Raw genomic sequence first — 15,272 nt, forward strand, 5'->3', positions numbered from 1 at the left:
GTATCAGCCTTTTCTAATTATCTCAACAACTGCCATAAAATATTTATAAAACTTCTAACAACAATATGAACAGCAGTTTTCATACTGAAATATGAATAATTATAAACATAATGGTCACAACTTTAAATAGTAACAGTGCTTAACTGAACAGCAATATGTACCTGTTGTATTTTAATGCAAGCTAATAAAAATAAGGTAAAACCACTGCTGAGTGAACAGAAAAGGCCCCAGGATTAATATATCCTGGCTGTTAGACTGGTCAGCCAAGTCGAGGCTTAATTAATCCAGGATCACTGGAATATCCCGGCTTAATCCCTTATCCTGGTTTTGTGCAATACCCCTCAGGGATGACGGAAAGTAGATCACAAACCTCCACCTGTAGGAGTGGAAACAACAAAGCGACTTCGTTCTCAGTGTTGGAGCTAAAACCATCACAAGGTAACATGTTACTGTAATTACATACATTTTCAGTAATTACATAACAGCTGCAGGTGTGCTTATACACAAACTCTCAACAGATGCAGCAAATTAAAACTGTTGTGGCAAACGTTCCACCTATTCTGAACGCACACACTTGAAGGCGTGGCGTCGGGAGAGGCGCACACATGGGAATAAGGGCGCACACCTTGGGACAGTCTCTCCTTATAAGCACTCATGATTTTGCATTTGGTTGTAGACTAGTCTATATCCTTGACGTTCCGCTTCCGGGATTGCTCCGTTGCTGACGGAAATGTCGCCGGATTTCACTCATTTAGGCCGGATATCCGTTGCCTTGGGCTTCCTTTTGTGTTTGCGTTTTAAATTCCGGTGGATTTGTGAGGACTATGGTTAACTGCTCCTCAGATCTCTGCAGGGTAAATCCAGACAGCTAGCTAGACTATCTGTCCAATCGGATTTTTCTGTTGCACGACTAAAACTACTTTTCAACGTACACATGTTCCTTCCCGAGGCTATTTTGTAGAGGCACCATGGCTCCGCTTGGCGCTTAGCACCGCCCGAGATGATTGTGATTGGTTTAAAGAAATGCCAATAAACCATTCCGGAATGCTGTGTGGACTAGCCAGACCCTCCTCTGCAGCGCTGTGGAGGAAGGTCTGGCAATGAGAAACTAGGCTAGTTGTAGACCAATCCTTCATACTTTAACACCTTCAGTCGCTGATGCTACATTTACAATACTACATTTTGGTCTCAAAACAAATATCTTTTGCTAGTTTTAAGCTCTGGTGCCCCTAAAACGGAGACATTTGGAAACACTGCTGCTCCCGTTTTGGTTTGAAGACTCCGGGGTTTCTTTTTAGTCTGGACCATCCCAAACGGAGACCTTTGGAAACGACGACGCACGTCAGTCAGTCTCATCGGTTAGGTAGCTTACAGACCTTTCAGTAACAGTTCCACCTCGTCCTCGCTCCAAGATAATACATCCCTGCTCTTACTGTTCACCGTTGTTGTAATTTCTCCAAAGTATTTTTTGTATTTTCAACTTACACATCCATGATTTACAACCACGGAGTAACGTCAAACAATCTGCTTCCTGTTTACACCGGCACGCACATGCCCAGTGCAAGCGACTGGTCATGTGATACGTGTTGTAAGACATGTTAATATGGACGGGTATTAGTTCTGCTACTGGAGCTAAAACTGAGACAAAGTTTTATTTATTTTTTCAAAACGCCGCTTAAAAATAAAAATAAAAACGTAGTAGTGTAGATGTAGTCTCTTTACTTTCGTAAAAAGTTGATCGTTTGCAGCCACTCGGACATCGGAAAGACGCAAGTTCAAAGCATACTGAGCCCTTAGAGGAGCTCTGACATCACCTTGTGAAATGTATTGACAATGTCTGGTATAGGATACAAAATGCTCGATTCCAGACAAAAATGATATGAACAAATTTGAAAGCACACTAAGTTTCATGATTAAAATGAATTACATTTCATAAATTTAAATTACAAACCAGCTTTATAATTGTGCCTCATTGTGCTTTTTATTTAGCTTTGCAACTTGAACCATTACATAACCACAGTCTTTATCCTTCACATTCTACACACTCTAAATTGATTTAGCGAACGAGATGCAAATAGCACCTGCCCTACTGAAGACGGGAAAGTGTTTTCATTCAAGTGTTGACCTGTTTGTGTTAAGCTCCAGTACAACCATCAAGCCACATTCCGGGGAGCGGCCTGGTTTAATTTTGGACATTTATAAGCAATCTGATTGAGAACAGAATGCGGGACTTTGCATCCTGCCATGCGAGTTGTATTTGTCACAGTGTTATTTCATGCTCCTGACTGGAATGATCTTGGGAAAAAAGTTCTTTGATGTCTTGACCCAGCATTTTCATGGACTGTTATGGCTGGGTGGCCAAAGCCACTCTGTGGGGAAAGTCTCTATGTAAACACAGCGAATCACAACCACACATTGAACTGTGAAAACGCTCACAAGCACATCCTGCAAAAAATTTTGGAAAGAGATAAGGAATTCCACCTTGTGGCATTTACAGCCTCTGCTTCCACACAAACTGAAATCAAGATTGTTTTAACTCAGCCTGTCATCACCAACGCTCGTAGGTGTGTTTTATATGCGTGTGTGTGTGTGTGTGTGTGTGTGTGTGTGTGTGTGTGCGTGGGTGTGTGGTGTCCCCTGTGTACCGTATGCAGGAATAGCTCTGGAATTCAAGCCTCACTCGTAGGAATGTGGCTTCAATTAGGTCCGTCTGATTTCGTCCACAACGCTGAATGAGTCAGGAGAGTTTGGGCCTTCTGATCAACTGTTGTTTTGACCCAAAATTCTTTCCGTTGTGTTCAGTGTTAAATGTGGCAGTCAGTGAATCTGCCAAGTTACATTTCACGATTAGGTCTTTTCCCACCAGTGGAACTCTTCACCTGCAGTTCAGGTGCGGGGAACTACATCCAAGTGTGGTTTCTGAGGTTCCAAAAGTGTTCCAGAGGTACTTTCCTACCAGGAAACCTCTGAGAGGAGTTTACAGTTAGCTGACTGGTCAACCACAGGCGTTGAGACTGCAAAACTGGTTTGTGGAATTCATACAGACTGCAAACAAATACTGTTGTCACTAGGATCAACATTTATTTTTTTTTTTTTATGTTTTTGACATTTAAACAGAAGTCATGTTGCCAACGACAGACATGCCTCAAAACACTTGTGGTTATTGTTAGAAATGCCTCCGATGCCGCCTAAAAAAGCTGGTATCGGTATCGGGAAGTACTGGAGTTTATGCACCGATCCGATACCACGTAATAAAGCCCTGAAGAAAATCTACGTTAAAGCAGTTTATTTATGTTCTTTTTTTCGTTATAACTGACTGTCCAACTGGATAATAAAAGAAAGTTCTTTGGCATTCATTGTTTGTGTTTGTTCACGTTTCACAAACATAAGAGTTTAACCCGAGCCAGACCGACAACAAAGATAGAAATCATATCACATCCATGCAGGGATAGTAGTATACACCTGTTATATCATATAACATCCATACAGAGATAGTAGTATACAGCTTTTAAAACATATCACATCCATACAGGGATAGTAGTATACAGCTGTTAAATCATATCACATCCATACAGGGATAGTAGTATACAGCTGTTAAGACATAACAAAATATATGACACACTGGTATCGGATTGGTACTCTGTGCGCGCGCGTGCGTAAAACGTCGCGTTCGGTGTAGAGGTAAAAAGGATACACTCTAATGTTATTACTTTTTGTTGATGAACGCACCCATCGGAGGTTGACGTCGCGTGGCGCTGCCGCACATCATCGCGGTCATATTGCCCTGGTGTCAACGTGTGTTGGCGCTGCAGGAAAGCAACAGTTTTTCTTACGTTTGTTTTCTGGATTGGCACATCCTAGCCACCATACCTTGATTATTTACTCTACATTTACGGTGCTGGCTGCAAAAGGCGTTGATTAATGCAATGCATTCAAGTGAGAAACAACTGCGGACCAAATATGAAACTTAACTGTATTTTTAAAACTACAACTTTTTATAACTTTTTCAAACTTGCCTTGCCGCCTCCTATAGTTAGAATTTAAAAACCCTTTGTAAAAACCTTTTGTAAATTATGTCTTATTAGGAAGTATTACCATATTGGCCTGGTTTCAAACCTCTGATTCACCTCCCAAATCCAATTTTGTCCAAATTCCAGATCCAGATTGCTCAGGTCTGGTGTTGTCCCCTTTTTTTCTCTCGAAAAAAACATGAGCAATCGGAGCTATGCAAGCAGGATTAAGAAACGGAGAATAATTACTTATCGCTAGCTAGCTAGCCTGCGTTCACGAAAAAGACGCTTAACGCAGGTCGACAAGTTGTGAGTCCTGCCTGCAATGCATTCTCATGAACGGATTTGTATGATATCGTAAGAAATTACGGTGACTGCCAGCCGGTTAGGTGACGACTGGTCACATGACAGTTAACTTTAGCAACATTACAGTTATATTTAGCTGAGAAAAGATTACATAGGGCACCGTGAGGTGCCGGTCGTTTCAGCGGATGATGCAGTTGAGTTTAGTCAGGCGACGACAGTTACGTTTAGGCACCAAAACGACTAGTTAAGATTTGGAAAAATGATTGTGGTTTGGGTTGAATCAGCAGTCCCCTTAAGTAGTACTCCTGGGACATGAACGCCCGTTTCCTGGGTGAAAGTTAGTTGTGTTTTCCCCTTAACTTATTCTGGGACACAAACTCCGTTCCCCCAATTGAAAGCCCTGTGTTTAGATTAGGGATGCAAATTATCGATTAATTCATTAATCATTAGTTGACTGACTTTATCGATCGATTAACGATTAACTGATAAGCGGCTTTTTTCATGAGAATGTAAATTTCTCATGGTATCAATAGTGTCTTTAACATAAAAAGCAAAATATTGCTTATATACTGAATAAAAATGCATGTTATATTGCTCAGTTGATGTTTTATTGTACCAGTTGGGATACGGTACAGATAATGGCATTTATGTAGTTTAACAAAATAAATTATGCACAGCCTGGTTGAGTTTGTCAGCTAAATTATCAGCTGTATGTCTCTCTAATGTGAGAAGCACTGCTGACTTTACCTGCCAGTCGTTTCCAATGTAGTGGCAAGTGATTGTTATGTAGCTCTCTGTAGTCAGTGCCGTCCAACAATCCGTCGTCAGAGCCACATTAGCCGCGGTTAACTGTTAACTGTGTTTTTAGCTCAGCCTTCTTGTTTTTGTAGCGTGCTTCCAATTGGGTAGTAATGGTCGCTCGAGAAGGGATATTATATCCTTGCTCCATGTAGTGTAATAACTCCCGAAATCCCTCACCGTCAGTGGTGCTAATTGGCATCTAACTTTTTCGATCATGCCGCAAATCCTCTGAGTAATGCCCTCCGCTTTCCTGTGGTCACATACTCGCCTTTCCCACCACAGCAGCAATTGTAGGGTCTGAAGGCGACAGACTTCCTCCGTGCAACACGGCTGCAAGTTATGAAGGTGGTATCTTAGCGAACTCGTAGAGCTGCTGAACTTAAACGTAGTACCGCAGAGTTTACATTGGGCGTCTTTGTCATCATTCATTAATTTGGAAAGCTCCCACACTCCGCTCCGTTTTGACCGCCTCAAGTTTGTGTCGGGTCTCTCGCCGCCCGCAAGAATCTCGTGTTACGTTCAATTAGGCCTACGTCCTGTGGAAAACTGTCTTAGATTGCAATGTTCAATTAGCCGACAATTAATTTAATTTAATCGAGTAAATTCTTAACGGCAATTAATCGATAGTCGATTAACTGTTTACATCCCTAGTTTAGATCTTCGCGCTCTTATCGTAGACTGTTAATGGACAGAGCATGTGTGATGTCACCCATTGGTTTGTGGCGATCTGCTATGAGTCATCGAGTTTGCCGTCACAGGTGCAGCCATCCTGGTTGCGGATGTGACGATTTTAGACGAGAGGGAGGAGTGAGGTAGGAGCCACGTTACGTTACACACTTTCACTGGCAATCACATCATAGCCACGCCCTAAAACACCCCCTGCTTTATCGCCGATTTTAAAATCAACGAGACCATAATTCAATAAATGAACATCATTCTGTGTTGCAGAAGACTTAAAACTAGCGATTGAGACCATAAGCTCATTATGAAAATGTTTACTCAGGTCATAAATCAAGTGAGAAGTGGGTCACTTTCTCATAGACTACTACAGAAACCAAACTCCTTTTGCAACCACATGTGTCACCCCCTGCTGGAATTCAGACAGAATGCAGGTTTAAGGCACTTCCGCATTTGCAGCACTTCGCCGAACCGGATGCATTGTCCATTAATATTTACAGTCAATGGCTCTTATACAGCAGCAGTCAATGTGGTGCATACAGTAAGAAATACGAGGAATACATACAAATTACAGTGAATTACTTTTCGTAACAGCCTGTGCGAGTTGACTAACAGAATGCTAAATCAACATATTTCTGCGATTGTCGAGAAACACTACTGCTCTTAGCAACTGCTACTGCAGCTTCCGTGTCTACTGAAAATGAAAATAACATCGGTGGGAGAGAGCCCCAGCTTCCAACAGTGTGCTGCCAAGCTGACAGGCCTGGCGGTTGAGATACTCTGTTTCACCTCCATCATCCTCCTAGTATTGTTTCCTATGGCAACCCGACAACTAAACCTGAAAAAAAGAGAAAAGATTCGATTAATTTGCCTCTCACCAAAGCAACGACTGGTCAAGCGCACCGAGACATGACGCATCGCTCTGAAAGGAACATGATCTAATCCATTTCCCTCGGTAATGCCTCACAAGACAATATTCACTCATTTGCAGAATCGATACCGCTGGCAGAAGATGACAAAAAGGAGGGAGAAAGCGGAGAGATTTGTCATCCAAAAATTACACTCCATTTACATTTTCTCCATCCAAACATCAACACCGTATGACAGGCCAACGACACGAGGCAGCCTCTGATGGCAGCAGCCCCAGTGTGGATGCAGAGACCTCTGCGTGACCGCGCTCTGGGCCCGTCTGCATGCAAAGACCTCTGTCTCTCACCTCAGCATAATCCCACACAGCTGACTCCAGTCACCGGCGAGACCTCTGATAACACCGGTGCACCGGGCTAAAAATAATTCCAGAGGATCAAATCTGGCCCGTTACAAAATCGAGATGCGTCTGTGACTTCAGACGGGTCTTCAGCTGTCCACTTGTAATCACGGCAATCAAAACAAGCAGCGGCGTGAAGCCGACGTCAAGGCTGAACTTTTCTGACCCTGCTTTCGCGTCTCCCCTTGCCTTGTTTTCCGTCATCCAATCTCAATTAATCGGAATATTTTCGGCACTTTTTCCTGTTTCCTGTTTGGATATCTGGCCCTGCTGCTGTTAACCACTACAATTACTCAGAGTGTTGTTGAGACTGTATTGGAAAAGCTTTGGAGAGGATGAGAGCAGGAGGAGGGGGGGGGGATGGCTGATAGCATGACAGAGGTGCGTAAACGGATGATTCTGTTGTTGCCTGGGAAAGTACAACAAACAAACCCGTGGAAAAAGATGTTGTTCACACTCAAGGACCAAAAGCTTTTTTTTCTTGCCTTTTGTTCAAAATAGCGATTCGATAGCAAAAGGTGTTAAAACTTGGATTTTCCCGGTGGAGGAAATATTTGGAAAGTGGACATGGAAAATGGGCCGTTTTTGTTTTTTCCACTCGGCTATCACACCTGATTTATTTGAGATATTCCTGGAAGGTCCTGCCACTGCTGCTGTCTCTGCCTACCCACGCGAAGGCCGGACTCCAGGCTCGCCAGGCGCCCTTAATCACACACCACGCAAACACTTCTGAGTGATCTGAGGCCGCCGGAGCGTATTTCCAGATATTAACATCACCGCAAGAGGAAACAGTTATGATTTAAAATAATAATAAAATTTACAGAAGGAGGGGCGGGGGGGGGGACAGCCAAATTAGACCCAGCTGGAATGTCAGTGGTGAAGTCCACAGTCGGCTGCTGCTGTGCAGGCAGTGTGGCCAGGGAGGTGGGGGTGTATAGTGCCTGAATCTTTTGGCAAGCCTAGCCCTGTTACTCTGATCTGCAGTTTTACCAACACATTACATTTCTAGTCCTGTTTGTTTTAGCATGCATCTCAAAAACTCAAACAGAGTCATCGTGTTGGCCAACCAGACAGTCACTCACAGCCCTGACAAGTTATCAGCTCGGAAGGTTTTTACTTTTCTGACACATCCGGCAGACGAAGAGCAGCACTTTTACTTTGGCGTCTAGTTTGTGTCCACTGGATGAATTTGATTCCAATATTCCCATATGCCCCTTTTAGCTTTGTTTTGGTCTCCACCATCTACTGAGAGAAAGATCTGGCTCTTAAAAGGCTAGATCAGGGGTGTCAAACTCACTTTCACTAAGGGCCACTCTGGAAAATGAAAATCACATCAAGGGCCAGGCAAGAATAGTTTATTGACATGTTTTTATTAAGAAAAGTCAAATATCTTTGACAGTATTACGTTTTTTTTAATCAACATTTTTGTTGACATAAAGCCCTACAAAAGTCAGCAAAAAAAGTTCCGTAGCCATCATAGAGTTTAGCAAATCAAGCAAAACAGAGATACATTTTCAAAAGTAGGCTACCACACTTCCGACTCGCAGCCATCTGTTTCTCAGCCTGAATATGAAAACTCTCTGGAGATTGTCAAAGTCAGAAAATCTACCAAATTCTGCTCGGAGTGTCGCGTAATTGCAGTTTGAAAATCACTTCCCTGTCTTTTTGGATTTGGCGCACAACTAGATTACATTTATTGTGAACCTAAATTGATGCCCCGTCCTTGAGTTTGACACGTGAGCTAGATCTACTTTCTTCACCAGCTAGTAGATGCTCACTTGTCTGCTGTTTGGTTCTGGACGGTTAGGTAGGGCTGCCACTTATTATTTCCAGTATTGAATATTCTACGATTATTTTCTTGATTCGTTGTTTTGTCTATAAAATGTCAGAAAAGAGTGAAAAAAATAGTTAAAAACCAACATTTTAATATCATATGAGAAATAAAAGCATGAAATCCGAACATTTGAAAAGCTAGAACCGGCAAAGTGTTTGACATTTCTGCTTGAGAATTGACTAAAACCATTAATCAATTATCAAAATAGTTGCAGATTAAATTTGAGAAAATGTGGATGGACTAATTACTTCATTAATCTTTGGAGCTCTACAGGTGGCTGGGTGGCGTATGTATGACACGCCAATCCATTTAGGCATGTTATCAAGATGCATAATCGCTTTTTAGCGTGTTTATCAACGCCGTTTGGCCTCCATTGACCTACATTACGTGTGAATTATCGCGTAGCGAGTAGTATATTAGGACGGAAGTCCGCTGATGGGTAAAACACAGGACATTCACCCAGGAGAGCCGGGATCGCGTCCCGCGTTTGGCATTTATTATTATTATTTCCTAAACCTATCCTGCCATCTTCGTCCGCTTATCCGGTGTCGGGTCATGGGGGGAGCAGCTCCAGCAGGGGACCCCAAACTTCCCTTTCCTGAGCCACATTAACCAGCTCTGACTGGGGGATCCCGAAGCGTTCGCAGGCCAGGTTGGAGATATAATCCCTCCACCTAGTCCTGGGTCTTCCCCGAGGCTTCCTCCCAGCTGGACGTGCCTGGAACACCTCCCTAGGGAGGCGCCCAGGGGGCATCCTTACCAGATGCCCGAACCACCTCAAATGGCTCCTTTCGACACGAAGGAGCAGCGGCTCTACTCCGAGCTCCTCACAGATGACTGAACTTCTCACCCTATCTCTGAGGGAGACGCCAGCCACCCTGAGGAAACCCATTTCGGCCGCTTGTACCCTGGATCTCGTTCTTTCGGTCATGACTATTTCCTAAACCCAATTTTTGTTTTTGTTTTTTTTTTACACACGTGTGATGTTCTCACAATAGCACGGCACATTCTCGCTCTATACAGCGTAGACATACACGTGGATAGCTCAAAATGCGTACAGATAACACGCCACTTGGATTTAGGAAAGTGGCGTGTATGTTTACGCAAAGTCATGATGCCATGTTGGTTTTGGGGGGTTTACAGTGGGTTTGTCAGAGTAAGAAAAAAAACAGGTTGATGAGATGAGAAAGTTGTGGGTTTGTAGAACCAAAACAAAGAGCTGGAAGATGCTTAAAAGCTCTGTAGAGCTGACGGGGATAATAGTCTTTACCTAACACATAGACTACGTTTACAAGCTGTCAATTTTCGGGTTATGGTCGGGTTAAGGTCACTTTTCGGGTTTCTGAAACATTCGGAATAACCCGTTTACATGCGTGAGCAGAGAGAGTTACTCCTGTATACATGGCATTTGTAATCAAATGGCAATATCCCGGCGACGTGGCCCCGCGGTTAAGCGTCTGGGCCGTAGCCCTACGGACAACCTTAAAGGCCTAATAACTTTTCGGTCCCCTTCTTATAAATCTCACTATCTCGGTACTTTCTGCCGTAAACAAAAGACATTATATTCATGGTTTTCACCACACTAATAAAGAAATTGGTTTCCTCCTCGCTCCAAAAGTGTGGTGCTGTGCTGCGTCTCGCCATGTTTACCTCTACTTCTTGTTTACTTCCGGTATACTGCGCGCAGGTTTTCTGCATTGACACACATATATATATATATATATATATTATTATAGTATATAATTATTATTATAACTATGTTTTCTGGCGCATACAAGAAGTTCCTCTACTCAAAAGACCAAGATTCCTTGTGAATAGAACATGCGCAGAACACAAATCAATGTTCCTTTTGATGGAGATATGCCGATACGCGTTTACATGACCAAAATTTCGGGTTAGAAAAGGGGTAACCCAGGTAGCATATTCGGGTTTTTAAAAACCGGAATATGAGCATATTCGGGTTTTTGCATGTTTACATGGCCGTGCGCGACCGGGTTATTGCTAATATTCCGGTTTTGAACGGATTATTGGCTGCATGTAAACGTAGTCATAGTCATTTGACCATTGTTCATACACAAATAGTTATTAGTGCAGCTTTAATCAAAATCTCGCCACCTATGAGCTTTGTCTAGAGCAGGGATCTTCAACAGGGGGTCCGGGGTCCTCAGAGTCACTGCAGGGGGGCCTCCAAATTATTGTTAATTTTGAAAGTTGTTTGAAAATTTAAACGTCTTAACATGATTCCAACATATTATTAGCAAATATAAATCCCCACTGATGATAGGCTTACTGGCCAATAATGTAGTCACTAATTAAAACATGATTTATAAAATCATTCCAACAGTTTTAAGGCTATTTGAATAGCTTAGTATTCTATGCAAAAAAGGTATCTATAAATGCTTTAGGCTGCCCTAAAAGTTATTGTAGGACCAGATTAATATGCAACTTCATTTTATACAATATATGTAGTAGGGGGTCCCTGATCCGTCTCTATTTCAGTTAAGGGGTCCTTGGCTTAAAAAATGTTGAAGACCCCTGGTCTAGAGCTTTCAAACATGTCACATCTTCATCAGGAGGATGGCGCAGAATGATGATTTGTCTTATTTTCTTTTTTTCATTTGCTTGAATGAAAAAAACATGTTTCCACTGGTCATCCATCACCTTTTTTGATGGAGATAAAAAATATCTTAACATTTTCTGTTATCAACAACAAAATTTAGGAATGTGTTGGAGGTTCAGTATGTGCTCTTCGTTTGCTTTCTTTTTAATATACTGTATACTGTTTCCCTTTTATACAGGGGTTTTCTCAGGGTTTAAACGTGCAGCTTCCTGTAATTCCCCAAAGAGAGTGCACAAAGCAATAAACCTTATTTTAACAATATATTTTGAATCTGGATCCAAATCTACATCAAAATACTCACTGGTAGATTAGGGCTAAACGATATGAGGAAAATGTCAAATTGGCATTATTTTTGACTGATATTGCGATATGATTCACGATATTGGAGGGAATGATCAATTTTTTTAGATCATCATTCTCATTTTCGTTGAAACACAAATAAAAATGTACTATAGTCATGTAGTGTGATTTTTGCAAGAATCTGTACCAAACAAAGATGTTTTCTTTTAGTCTGTAGGATAGGATTTGTAGGCCCACAGTACTTCATTCAGAATGGTTAGACACATATTTTGCCTTTAACAAATATTGCGCCACCCCCTGCGATTTGGATATTGCACTAGTCCATATTGCGGTTTCGATAAAATTGCGATTAATCGTGCAGCCCTATGGTAGATAACCATTGTCACATTTTTTTTTTTCCCATTCAAGTGAACTTGAATGACGGCCTTCCTTAGAGAGCGTTTAGAGAGCGCAGTGTGTCAGGTCAGCGAGAGGCCACACTCAACACATCTAGAAACTTTGGGAAGACTTGAGTAATGTGTCATCCCTGCTAATCCACCTCAGGCGTTACCAATCTTCTCAGTCACACCAACGGAGGTTTCGGAGGAAGAAAACCTTCCTTTGATGAGCGTCCAGATTTGACAAAAGACTTTTGTATCTTCCCTTACCAACCGTGTATTATAGTAACCAAACACAAACTGGAAGATGTACCAATGATGTGAGTTTGGCCTGGATTTTAAATGATGCATGGACAACATTATTGGGCTTAAACCCTGACATTGTTAGGGATGAGTTGCCCACACCCAGTTCACGAAAAGGTTTCATGTGCTGTATAGTTTTCTAATACTCCAACTTCTTAAAATAGCAACCAGTCAGAAACTTGGAGGCAATTTCTTCCTCCATTGGAAGTGAGTTTTTTTTTTATCATCGGTGTCAATGTTATAAATGCATAATTAGCTGCACACTTTATTGTTACAGTAGGGAGGAACTGGGGACTTTTGGGTGTTAACTTTTCTTTGTTGGTTTCCCTTCAGCACTCGCCAAGGAAGGAAGCAGTTTCGTGGTATCAGATGGTTAGTTATACCCTTTTGATTCCCAGGGATCTGATTGGTGCAACTCTGCCCTGCACCCTGGGAAGTGGCGAGTGGTCCATTGTCCTTATAGATGAGTTGGTTCCTGAACAGCATGACCTCATTCCCTCTCTGGGGAGAGGTCCCGAAGCACAACGGCGGGGTGTTGAAAACACACCCTACTAAGCTTGATGTGTAATAATGGGTGGAGAGATCGTAAATGACATAATTTAACATATCCTTCAAAGGGCTGTTTGGTGTTTCAGCTTCCTGTCGCTGCCTGTAGACAATGTGAAGACTGACAGATGAGGACTGTAGCAGGAGGACACACAGATGATTCTGCTGCCGGATTTTTAAAGCACATCGATTGCGCCAGCGTTAAAGATCGCAGCCAATGAGGTGTCGAGCAGGCCGACATGCAGCTTCACTGAGTGGAAAGGGAGGCGAGTGCAGAACATTATCAACTCTGGCCCCAGGGACTGGGTCATTGACCTGCTGTGCCATCTCCCAGGGGTTAAACCTGTTCAGGAGCTCCCAGGACGACGAGCAGTATGCGCTGCTGTGGGCACGTGCTGGCAACGTAAGCAACTTTCAGACACGCACTGGACAAGTTACATGCTGGCTTCATGTTTAAAGAAGCCAACAAGTCACTTTTCAATATTCTGAAATAGGATTTAACAGTCCATCCAGGATTTCGAGGCCTTTTGTTGAGATTGTTGTAGCCCAAAATGCCTAATTTTGCGGGAGGTTTTGTAAATAAATTGCAATAAAAGTTGCGATGTCTTTTGTAATTTTTTTGCAATGAAATTGCAAGAGACAGTGAAAGATTTCCTTACCAAAAGGGCTCAGGATGCTGCAAATGTTGGTATAATATGAAAATGGCTGGTGGATTTAAGACAAAAAAATTATAATTTATTGAATGAATGAATGAATGAATCAAATTTGAACATATGTGTCAGTGGCTTGTTGATCTTTACATTGCTAGTTAATTTCCTATCCTGGCCTGGGACACACATTCATAAAAAGTATTATATTTTGGTACCCAGCCCTATGCGCCCCTAAAAACCTGCGTCTTTCATATAGAACTTTTAGCGAAACTGGAGTTTTTAGATTTTTGATTTGTTTTTAGCTAACTTAACCAGCAGGACTTTGCATTCGGTTTCACATGGAGCCCTGTGAGCTCCAGTATACTGATAAATGCAGCAGTCCCCCCTCGCCTTACCCAAGGTGCTGTTTTCAATAAGTTGCAAAGGAAAAGAGTTGACTTCACTGAAGCAGCTCCCCGGTATCAAAAACATGATTCATGTTGTCCATGCGCACAGTTAACTACACACAGCAGTGGCCAAGCGGAAAAAGCTGCCCTTGTTTTCCAGATAGAAATAGGAAATCAACTATGGACCTTTTTAACAGCGGAGGGAAAGAAAATAAAGACGAGGAGGAGAGGAACAACACAAATAAACAAAGCAACAACTGTAGTAACAGTGACATGTGTGGGGATGTTACAAAATCATGATACATTTGTTATACTTAGCTAGTATATCTGACAACACTGTAGGTTGATGACGATGATTGATTGATTAGGGCAGCAAATGATTAATTTTTTTATTTCATGCTAACTGGGAGACAAAGAAAAGCACAAGCTATTTTGTGTGTTTGCGTGTCTTTGTCTTCATTTGTCATCCTAATAACGAGTAATATTTATATATTTAGTGTTTATACTGTGAGAGTAAGATCTTTGTCTGCAAATATTGGCAGAATTTTAATTCTCTGTTTACCCATTGAACAGCAAGCTTTTTAAAATCTGAGAAAAAAATTGACATTTTCTTGCAAGTTTTGTCTAGTCTGCAGTCTCTGTGAGGCTGTACTTACGTAGACACAGTGGTCTTATAAGCACCGCTGGCTTTTTGTCAAGCTTGCCATTTATTGTATTTAGAAATTCTGGTCAATTCCATTATTGTCTTCTGTCGATCTACTCAGTCATCCCTTCCATTGGGATTCTTGTTTCAAGTCCAACAACAGAGCATGTCACTTTTAGAAAGTATCCTCACTGTAATTGTGTTAAATTCTTCAGTATAACAGCGGGCATGTGCTTGGACTCTGATCTGATTTAAACTGATTTATTGGAAGTGAGCAATGACTCAGATTTTCCTTCATGTGTGAGAGATCTACAGTACTTCCTCCGCAGAAGGGTGGTCTTGTGTGTTGTGCAAATCCATTTGATTGGTGAGAAGGTTCCGTGGCATCCGCCCAGAAATAGTTGGATTGATTCCTCTGTTTTCAACATAATTATTATGATGTAAAGTCTGCTCAGCAGGAGCAAAGCAAAAACGTCAAGGCTCCTCAGATATAGGTGATAGTCCTCGCCACTGATGTCATCTGATTTTGTCACGTGTGGGGCGCTCCCAGG

The 15,272-nt window shown here is 42.1% G+C and overlaps 1 long non-coding RNA gene across 1 annotated transcript in view; it reads left to right on the top strand.

The window, feature by feature from the left end:
* Positions 1–13,641, top strand: part of LOC120551570 — a 111,952-nt gene extending 98,311 nt beyond the window's left edge. Inside the window, exon 2 of the long non-coding RNA XR_005637894.1 lies at positions 12,830–13,641. This is a non-coding gene — a long non-coding RNA (uncharacterized LOC120551570). The remainder of the gene's footprint in view (positions 1–12,829) is intronic.
* Positions 13,642–15,272: the final 1,631 nt, after the last annotated feature.

The sequence above is a fragment of the Perca fluviatilis genome, chromosome 21, assembly GCF_010015445.1.
Source record: "Perca fluviatilis chromosome 21, GENO_Pfluv_1.0, whole genome shotgun sequence".
NCBI classification, from domain to species: domain Eukaryota; kingdom Metazoa; phylum Chordata; class Actinopteri; order Perciformes; family Percidae; genus Perca; species Perca fluviatilis.